The following is a 10,153-nucleotide window of genomic DNA, read 5'->3' as shown; positions in this document are numbered from 1 at the left end:
CAGATGGATCTTCTAAAGTTGGCGCATGCCAAACGCAGCCATATGGAAAACACTTCTACTACCCAGGTTCTTTCACCGTGAACTAGAACCCTGCAGACGTGTCTCTTTCACTTCGTTTTTGTCGATAAAATGTTCGAGATATATTTTGCTTTCCAGTCCTGCCGCCTTCTATGCAAAGTGTATGCTGAAATATCCGCCTCAGCTTGCTCAAGAACAGACAACCGTATACCACTTTTATCTGCTTCAAGAATTTGTAGGACCCCACTTCTTATAGCCGAAGTCATTAGAATGCAAATGTCGACATACCCTTAGAAAGGTTGACGAACCCTGTCCTTTCAATACGAAAGACTAGGAAAGTTTCTGGTGATCATCATAAATATTTCTTACTGTGGTGTCTACAATTGTAGTTGCCAATAACATCAAAAGCCCGAGGCATGTCTTATCATGTTCTTACTTCTTGGTCCGCGATCTGTTTTTCGCCGTTTTAATTTCGCAATTTCCTGTGCAAAGCGAAAATAAAGAAGATCCTCAAGAGTCACCAAGTTCAGCTTTCCTAAAGCTGTCGGTGACCACAGGAGAGTTAGCATGACGGAGCTCACGCCGCATGTCTGCAACTGACTAATATATAACGGTACGCACTTCACAGCACCCAGTCAGGTCTAGCCAAAACGCTCAACTGATTTGAGATCATTATCTGTTCACTTCTTTCAAACCACACGAAGTTTCTGAGAAAAGTAAACCGTGTTCTTTTCTGATCGGACAAATAAACTATGCGTCGCATAATGCGAAACTATGCGTTGCAGAATATAATGCAAAAGTTTGAAAACATGACGTTACTTGGATCGAAAAATAATTGAAAAAAAACGAACTTTCTCAATGAGCCGGCGCTCATCGATACCTACGTTTGTCAAAACAAAACAAGAAACACATTATGGGAGGCTGTAGCATTATTTCAGTGACAAACTTCTCAGTAGGGAAAAAAAACAATATCCTCTTTCTTGCTGACAAGTTTTTTTTCACTCATATAAATCCCCACCAGCGTTCACAATATCATTTTTGTCTTGACGATATTAAACATAGGTGGACATCGGCTCATAAAGAAATTTGGTTTTCTTAATTGATTTTATTCCGGGCAACCTCATCTTCTCAAAATTTCGCGTTCTACCGCAACCACTTGCTTCGCATTCTTACTGAGTTTCAGCTGTTCGTGACGTATAATTTATGATTTCGGGATAAAATGGCCGGTTCTCTTTTCTCGGGAACTCCCGGTTCACTCAATGACAGCTTAAAAAACGGGGCGTGGCTTAATATCTTCCCACTTGCTGCATGATTCGCTCTTCCTCACTCTCAATGGCGAATACTGCAGTGTTATTGGTTGCGGAGTGTAAATGAGATGTCCGAGACTCGCCGCACCTTGAGTTTTGTGTGTTGTCAAAAACAATCTAAATGATTGCGTCATATAAAGAATTCCAATAGAAGAAAAATTATGATATTGAAAAGGCCCTTCCGTTCCTGCAGGTCCAGGGAATTTAGGTTTATGCAAAGCGGGTTCCGCGGTGAATGACTACACTTCGATTTTCATTAAAAACGAAAGGCGGTGAAAAAGACGCATATAAAATTGCTGGGCAATTGTGTTGCTTACGTGAAACGTTCTATCATCACGTGACATTGTGATGCCAATTTCCAAGCTTAGTTTAGCGTTGAAACTGAAGTGGTGGGGAGGTCATGGGACCTTTATTTTTCCGCTAAGTTTAGCGGGGATACTGACGTCACGTGACCTAATATCATGTTGTCTAAACAGCAATTCCACGTCCACAGTCAAATGTAGTGGAGAAACTGAATTGATCTGTAGGTCCGTGACGTCCCATAATGCAACACCGCGCGCGGTTCGTTAAGGGACGTCACAGGCCACGACTTCATGAATTGCGGCCTCATGAAATGTCGCTTCATGAAATTCAGGTTTATAAAATGCGGCTTCATGCAATGCAGCTTCATGTAATTCAGCTTTATGAAATGAGGCTTCATAAAATGCAGCTTCATGAGACTCAGCTTCATTAAATTCAGCTTTATTAAATGCGGCTTCATGAAATGCGGCTTCACAAAATGTTGCTTCACGAAATGCGGATTCACGAAATGCGGAGCAACAAAGCAAAACACATTTAACGTTAAAAACAAATTAAGAGAAACAAGGAGCTGGAAGGTACTTACATCCCACGTCAAGCTTCCTTCCCATAAGATCGTCTTTGTGAAGAGCGAATCCCACTTTTTCAAAAGCTTTGTCAGGCGGTCACGGCTGTCCATCGATAAAGTCTGAGAAGCGCCGTCTCCGACCCGCACCCTGAAGGCGTAACGACGGAAACCTTTGGCTCCTCGAGCGGCTTCGCGCGCCGGTCTTCCGAGTTTCCACTAGGAAGGCTCCAGCTGCGACACCCCGTGGCCAACTCAAGTTGACCCAAGGATCCTTTATTTTTGAACGGATTCCGAGAACCTGCCTGATTTACGTTCAAAGGTGGTGAAACCGTCACGGTTAGTGCTCTTTTAACGCTCCTTTTTCTGGGAATTTTTTTTTTCTTTCATGTGATCTTGTGTGTTTTTGGAAAAGGTGTTTCGCGGATTCGTTTTGTGATGAATGCAGTCTCGACCTGGCCGGCGTCTTTTGTGCTTGGCTCCAAGGTCGGTATTATATTTAGTCCGGGCCGCAGCCGGCTCTTTGTAGGAATTTCAACGCGCCCAAGCCATATTTCACGCTGGACTACCAATCTCGCGCGGACCTCTGGAATCCTACATGGACCGGCTGCCAATGCCAGCATGTCTTTAAGGGAAACTGTTTTTAAATAAGAAAGCGGGCTTTAATTTGCTCTACTTTTATACATGGCGATGAACGGTACTGTTAACATTTAAGGAGAAGCAGTCTACGCAGATAGCTCATTTCTTTTCAGATATAGAAGTACCCATTTATTCGTACATGTATTTGTGCAGACTGCGGGCGTTTAGAAGCTGTGGTAAGCACACAATGTTTCTAACGTAGAAAACTGTGCATTCGATGACGTTCCGCATTTATAATATTTTTATGCACTGCGCAGTGAACTGCCACTCTCATATAGCTCTGGGGCAGTGAATAGAACGCGCCACTGTCGGTTTCCCGTCAGCGCAAGAGGTGGCTATTCAGTGAGTAGCTGATATATAGCATCAGTTCCACAGCTTTAGTTGGTGTTTATCAGCCTGCATTTAACTGTTACTGACGCTTCTTTCTTCGGGACACGCACCCCCTATAAGTTATATATCCTTTCCTCTTCTTGTGGGTGACTAAATGTTTCCAGGAGGCTGGGAAATTACTTGGGAGGGTACTGCTTTCTTCAACATAAGCCTCCAGAAACACCGATATTTTTCTGGCCCTTGACACATACACCAAGAAACACCGCATCTGTGAGGAAAATGAACCCCCCTAAAACATTCACGTTTTAAAAAAATATATATATAAAAACTTGGTACTTTGGTTATAAAATAAATTTGTATACACTCACACCAAAGCCAAGCCAAAGCAAGCTTGGCACCATTGCCAAGCTTTGGCAATGGTGCCAAAGCGCCATTGACGATAGATCGCAAGATATTGAGGAAAAGAAAGGAATTACGGTAATGAGGACAACACACGGTGAGCTTTTCAGTCATGACTGAGGCAGTAGCACCCAGTGTCGGCAAACCATCCCGTTCCACACCCTTGCTTATACGTCACAAGTCTGGAGCAAGGAACGAAGGGTGCATCTGAAGGTGGGGAATAATAATCAATAAGATTTAAATAGTGTACATTAATTTTATAAATTACGGTTCATTCACGCCTGCTTTACTATCTTGATCTAAATCAAACATTTCTAGCAAAAATGATCGCCAACATCTTAACTGTTTTAGTTGTTGTTAAAATATTATTTAGAAAGCGTTATTTTACGCCCACCTAAGTTATTGTGACCTTGTCTGGGGTACAGCCACAACTAAGTTGCGCAAAATTTATACAATTTAGAGAAGAATATTGGGAGCTACCTATAACGGTTCTTATGACCCTCACACCAAGAACATGATCAGTAATCATCAAATAGTGAAAAAATCCCAGCTTATATAACTATGAACCATGCATCGATAGCAAAAATAAAAAATAAAGAACCGCAACAAATTTTAGCAAAACCCACTACATCATAACAAATATTGTATTTTTATTTCGATTTATGAATATTGGAAGATTCCCAAATAAAACAAAAATTTGCGCAGAAAATTATTCGATATATAGTTCTTAGTTTGTTTAACAGCTAGTTTGCATTGACAAAAAGTTAGATACTGTCACACTTCCTGCTAAAAGTAATCCACTAATTTCTCTTGAATTGTGAAACATGCAATACGGCCTCTGTACATAATTTGAACTGTCAGATATAATTTCCTAAGAATATAGGTGTTTGCACACGTTTTGTTTACTGCCCAAATCGTATATACGACTAAGGGTATGTCAAGCTTCATGTTTAAATTCCCCCCCCCCCCCCCCGCTCCACAATATCTTGATACAAGAAGAAATATTACTAATATTTTTTTACATTTTTTTATGAACTCTCACGATACCTCTTTTTTATATAGATTTCATGGCAAGCTGTAGTGACGCGGATCTGGGATCTGGGGATTGTGTTTGATTTGACACTTCAGATTTTATCCACGTGTTCTTAATGTTGAAGCATTAGGACAAAATGTCTTACACATGAAGGACCATCAAGCAGTAGTAGCCAAAGCCTATTCATACCGCTGAAGACCAGCTTGAATTACTACGCTAAACGGACCCTTTCCTAGGGATGTGCTAGTTTTACGCTACATTGCCTCTTTCTCTATACATTCTATTTGACTTGTATCGCCGGTGCAACTAGTCCGCACGTTGACGAAATTTCTTTCTTGCTGGTTACCAGGACCCATTGATTTTATTGATACTTGCTTTTTCTATATTTAACATGCGTCGTCCAACGGGCTCAGGGACACCGCATTAAGCGATCTCCATCACAGATGGCCCGCATTGGCCCAGTCAATCGCCAGAAGGAACCAAAGAAAATGTCGAGCATGACCTGCCTTCCAAGAGGCAAATCTAAGTTTAGGTGACACGAGGAACGGGAATTACTATGCGGAGTAGTGAAACCGTAGGTTAGGCCTCTGCGATAAGAACGGCGCATGGTACATAAAATGCTTCTTCGATTCGCGGTGAAAAGGCGAGCCACCTTTTCCCGGCGCGCGGGAAAACGTTTTCGACACTAAAAAGCTTTTAGAGTGGCGCGCTATTCTCATGTCATCAAGGCTCCGGCTTGCGCTGAATACAAATCGATGTTTATTGATTATCGCGCGACAGCCCAAAATGTATCGTCAGTTCCGGCATTAGGATTTATGAAGGCAGACTTTTTGTTTCTGGCACACGGTTTTGCTTCCCACCGCTTTCCATGTACAGCATTTTGTATGTCGATTTCCGAAGCGGCCACAAAAACGAACAAAAGACCCCAACACTCGCGGAGACCCTCAAAGGACGGTAAACGAGCGCTTTCATACCGGCAGCTTACAACATATCGAACCCGAAGCTAGATTAATATTCACTATCGAACGGTTCATTAGGGAGGCTGGATAGGACGTAGCCAATATAACCGTAGTTCGATAGGATGTAAATAAGCTGTGTTCGTGGTACCGTCATGCCGAAGTACTATCGATATATTTTACGGGAAAATGCTTAAGTGAAGAGTGATACTTTGCCTTTCGTTTTTTTTTTCTTTTGTTTTTCGGTTAGCACATTTATTGCAGGTAAATGTGTCATCTGACGAACCCTCCTGGGATTGGTGCTACGGCTACGGTGTCCCCACTTGCTTTGTTGCAAAGGAAATGGGAGATACAAAACTAATTGAAATACCCTAAGGTAGAATCGGCCTCAGGATTATTCTGCCGTGTAAACAAACGCGGGAAGCATATTATTATTCAGTGATGGGAAGAAATACCTGAAAAGGTATTTTGATATACAAGTACCGCAAGACCTGTCGAAGGCAGCTAAAATACGAAATGAAAACATATTTCTAAAAAGGTATCCCGTTGCGTATCAAATATACATTTGAAAATGTGAAAGCATTTGGAAATACAATTACAGGAATACATTTTGTTGCTACAGAAATAGAAATACTTATATACAAATTTGTCAGAAACTTTTTTGAGCCGTTCGCATATTTCATACGATTATAGTTTCATAAGATATAGTAATATAGCGGGTGCCGCAAGCGGGCACCCGCTACGCGGGCAGAAACTGAGGGAGAGGAGGAAAGCAGAGTGCGCGGGGAACGTCAGAACATCGATCCGCTCGTAGAACTGTTCTAGGAGCGGGCAGCGGATTTCAAGGCCTGGGACGGGACGCATCGAGAACGGTACCTGCGTGTTGCTCTTGACGGAAATACCCTAAAATGCTACACCACGGTCCACGACACTTTGAGGGACCAACTCACCAACTACCTGGGAAACGTGGACGGCAGTGCTCAAGGCGACCTTTGGGAACCGGAGCATGCGGGAGAGGCCAGACTTAAGAAGTAATCCGTTACAAGTAACGAATTACTTATAATCCGTTACTTTTCAAGTAATTTTGTAATTGCCACATTACTTTTTCTCGGAAGTAATTCGTAATGTAGTTTCGTTACAAAATACTGGTAATGGATTACCTTAATTACTCGTTACTTAAAAAAATATGAGTAACTGGAAAAATGCGAGCAGAACATTCAGCAACAGAAAAAAGCAAGTTAAAAAAACACATTAGGAAGAGGTGTAGAGCCGAAAAGGAAACACGTTCTTTGTATGACCGGTCATTAGAAGCACTGGAAAAACGGGAAGGCATGTCAAAATATACGAAAGACAAAGACAAATTAAAACAATGCCAAGTAGGCACTCCTTTGCTTTCCATCGCATTTTTCTTCTCAATGAAAAGAAAAAGCTGTTCGTGTTTTTTTTTTTTTATTTTACACTGTTTCAAACTTTCCAACTTCTTCGATGTCCCCCGCCACCTGCCCATACATCAAACGCGGGTCCGTACCCCCTCGATTTGCGGGTGCACAACTCGCGTAATATACGATGTAGCGTCGCGCGAGGGAGTCGAACTCTTTCGTCCTTGATGTGCGCTGCTGTATTCTAGCACGCTCCTGAGACACGGCTGAAAAGCGCCCGGCGTGAGGCTAAGAGCCTCGTCTTCGAAGGTACGGACGATACTTGTTTTGGTTTACTTGTCTGGGCACGGTGGCCGGGGGGGGGGGGGGGGGGGGGGGGTTAGGCAATCTAAGGACTGCTGACTGATAAAGAGAAAGAGAGAGGGAGAGAATGGGTATTAATTGCGTGATCCTCTATTGTTTTGTGAGACCGATGGCCACCGGTTCTCTCGCTCTCTATGCCGTCCCCTCCCCTGGCCTCCTCGAATAATGACATGGAAGTGAGAACCGATGTACGATCGATGCACCGTAACCGCCAGTTTGTTTCTGACTGGTCAAGTTTTCGGTCATGGAGTGTCCGTCGTCTCCATGGCCATCCCTTAATGAGATGTTCGAAATTCAGGGCATTAAGGAGAACGGAAACCTAGAGTTTCAGTGCATACTTTGCTTGGCGAAAAACAGACAGTGTCATCAGCAAGAATAAACTCTAATCCACGGAAACACATTAAGTTAAGCTTGGACACCTACATCCTGCATTGGCTATACATTGTAGCGTTAGAACTATTTTTTTTCGTTTCTTGTGAATAACACGCGCCATGTCAGCTTACAGGTGAACAGAGTGCACCCACACTCTTTCTCTTAACTACAATATTTTATTTTTACAAGGACCACCATAATACGGGCGTATGAGAAATGAAAAATAGTGTTGCAGAACATTTTTGTAAAATATCAAAATTGATCATTTTGTTTTCTGGATAAGTGTATGGAAAAAGTACGTAAAATAATTTGTAACGTAACGAGTAAAGTAATCCGTTACTTTTCACCGAAAGTAATTTATTACGGTAATACATTACATTTGAGAATCGGTAATTTGTAATTGTAATCCCTTACATTTTTCAAGTAACGTGCACAAGTCTGGAGTTGGCTTATCTGCGTTTCAGCCAGAGGTTTCAGCTGCCGTCGGAGCTACCGGAACAGTATTTCTACGATGTACTTCGGCTCTGCGCTCGAGTGAACGAGGCCATGACAAAGGAGGAAAAGCCCCGACAGCTGACCCGAGTCCGGAGGCCAGAAATGCTGGAACGAGTCGTTCTGGCCGACCCGCAGAGCACAGCCGACTTCTCCGGCAGACTTTAGCGTCTGACCCAAGCAAGCCAAATGACCAAACATAATAAGTGGACTATGCCGTCACATCCACTGCTTGACAACACGCAAGTCAAGAAGCACGCGCCAGCCAAGATTCCTTGGACCCCCAAGGAGCAACGCCCAACAGCAGTCTGCGCCACTGCCTGAGGTTACGTCGTTGCCACAACTGCAATCAGAGGTAGGCAGATTTTTTAAAACCCTGACCGACGTGCGTCGACCGCTTACCGAGTACAATGCCAAAAGGCCCATATTCCCCGCGCGTACGACATGCGCCGCCAATGAACGGCCTATCTGCTTTAAATGCGGAAGAGTGGGACATATCCAGATGAGCTGCCGAAGACGCGACGTTCTGTCGGGAAACGGACCCTCCCGTCATTTTTCGCGACCCTCGCAAAGAGCCACGTGGTTATGCTGTCGGCAACAGTGCATGGTGAAAAGACGTCCCTCATTCTCGACACGAGATCGGCAGTAAATGTGATGTCGGAGAAATTTCTCAACACGATCAAGGTCCCTTTGATGTGCAGCCCCTCGAGTATAAGTGCGAGGGTGATCAGCGGTGCTGTTATAGTGCCGCGTGGCGAAGTTGAATGTGAGATAACAGCCGGAGCCAGCTGGTTTTGGGAGCATTTCCTCGTAATCGGGGGTTTTGAATGCGACGTGTTACGCGGCCTGGCATTTTACCGTACTGCTGGCATAAAGCTGGATTTGCCTGACAAGTGAATTTATTTGACAGAGCAAAAGTTAGGGTTTATTGGTCACGAATTTACCACTGTAAGATACGCGCTCGTATACTGCTGGGAAGAGGTTTGCATGCCGCCGCGCTCCAAGGCCGTGTTATTGGTGAGAGCAGATACGAACCGGATGCCTGTGATTGAACGTGCAGCTGGCAATCAACTTAAACAGCGTCCAGTGATTGCTCGTATTATCACCGAACTCCCCGGTGGTACCGAAGGCCATTCCCGGCAACTCCGAGCTTTTTATTGCTGAAGGCACGAAAATGGGAAACGTGATCCTTATCGCCGATGTCCAGTTAAGCGTCGCAGCTCCAGTCACCTCGGAGACGCCTAGAGCCAGGGACGATGTGTCGTTCGGAGAGACCTTCGAGACAAGCGGAAACGAACGCCTGCAGAATCTTGTGAGTGAGTACAGTCATCTCTTCGCATCACCCCAATCTCCGCCTGGATGGACGCATGTCGTGACTAACGGCATTGACACAGGCAGCGCACCTCACTTCGACAGAGACCGTACCGGCACTTCCCGTATGAGCGAACTGTGATCCAGGAGCAAATCTACGAGATGCTCGGGCATGGCCTGATTTGTGAATCGTCCAGCCCTTGGTCATCGTTATAGTTCCTTGCAACTCTAAAAGGTAGGGCAAGGGTAATACAGACTGGGGAGTAGAAAACAGACGGAACGCTAAATAGAGAAGGAGGTTTCCCCCACTCTTCTCCAGCGTTCCGTCTCCTTCCTCCTCCCTGGTCCGTCTTACCCTCGCCCTACCTTCTAGACTTGCAGCGGACTATAGTGATACTCGTCAAAAAGCGGAATGGCACCTGGATATTTTGCGTGGATTTCTGACGAGTGACTTAGCTAAACAAGAAAGATGTGCACCCATTAACAAGGATCGACGACATTATGGACGCCTTACAGGGAGCAAGGTACTTTACGACGCTTGACTTGGCCAGCGAATATTGACAGGTCGCCATCGATGAAACGGACACGAAGACGGCGTTTTCCTACAGTTCAAACTTGTACGAGTTCAATGTAGTCTCATTCGGGTCCTGCAATGCACCGGCCACATTACATTGCATGATAAACAAGGTCCT

The 10,153-nt window shown here is 44.3% G+C and overlaps 1 pseudogene; it reads left to right on the top strand.

The window, feature by feature from the left end:
* The first annotated feature begins 4,023 nt into the window (after positions 1-4,023).
* Positions 4,024-8,474, top strand: LOC121837604 (annotated as a pseudogene).
* The last annotated feature ends 1,679 nt before the right edge of the window (positions 8,475-10,153 follow it).

Source organism: Ixodes scapularis, unplaced genomic scaffold (assembly GCF_016920785.2).
Source record: "Ixodes scapularis isolate PalLabHiFi unplaced genomic scaffold, ASM1692078v2 PGA_scaffold0__279_contigs__length_252992795, whole genome shotgun sequence".
Lineage (NCBI taxonomy): Eukaryota > Metazoa > Arthropoda > Arachnida > Ixodida > Ixodidae > Ixodes > Ixodes scapularis.
This window is presented reverse-complemented; position numbering and strand designations above follow the sequence as displayed.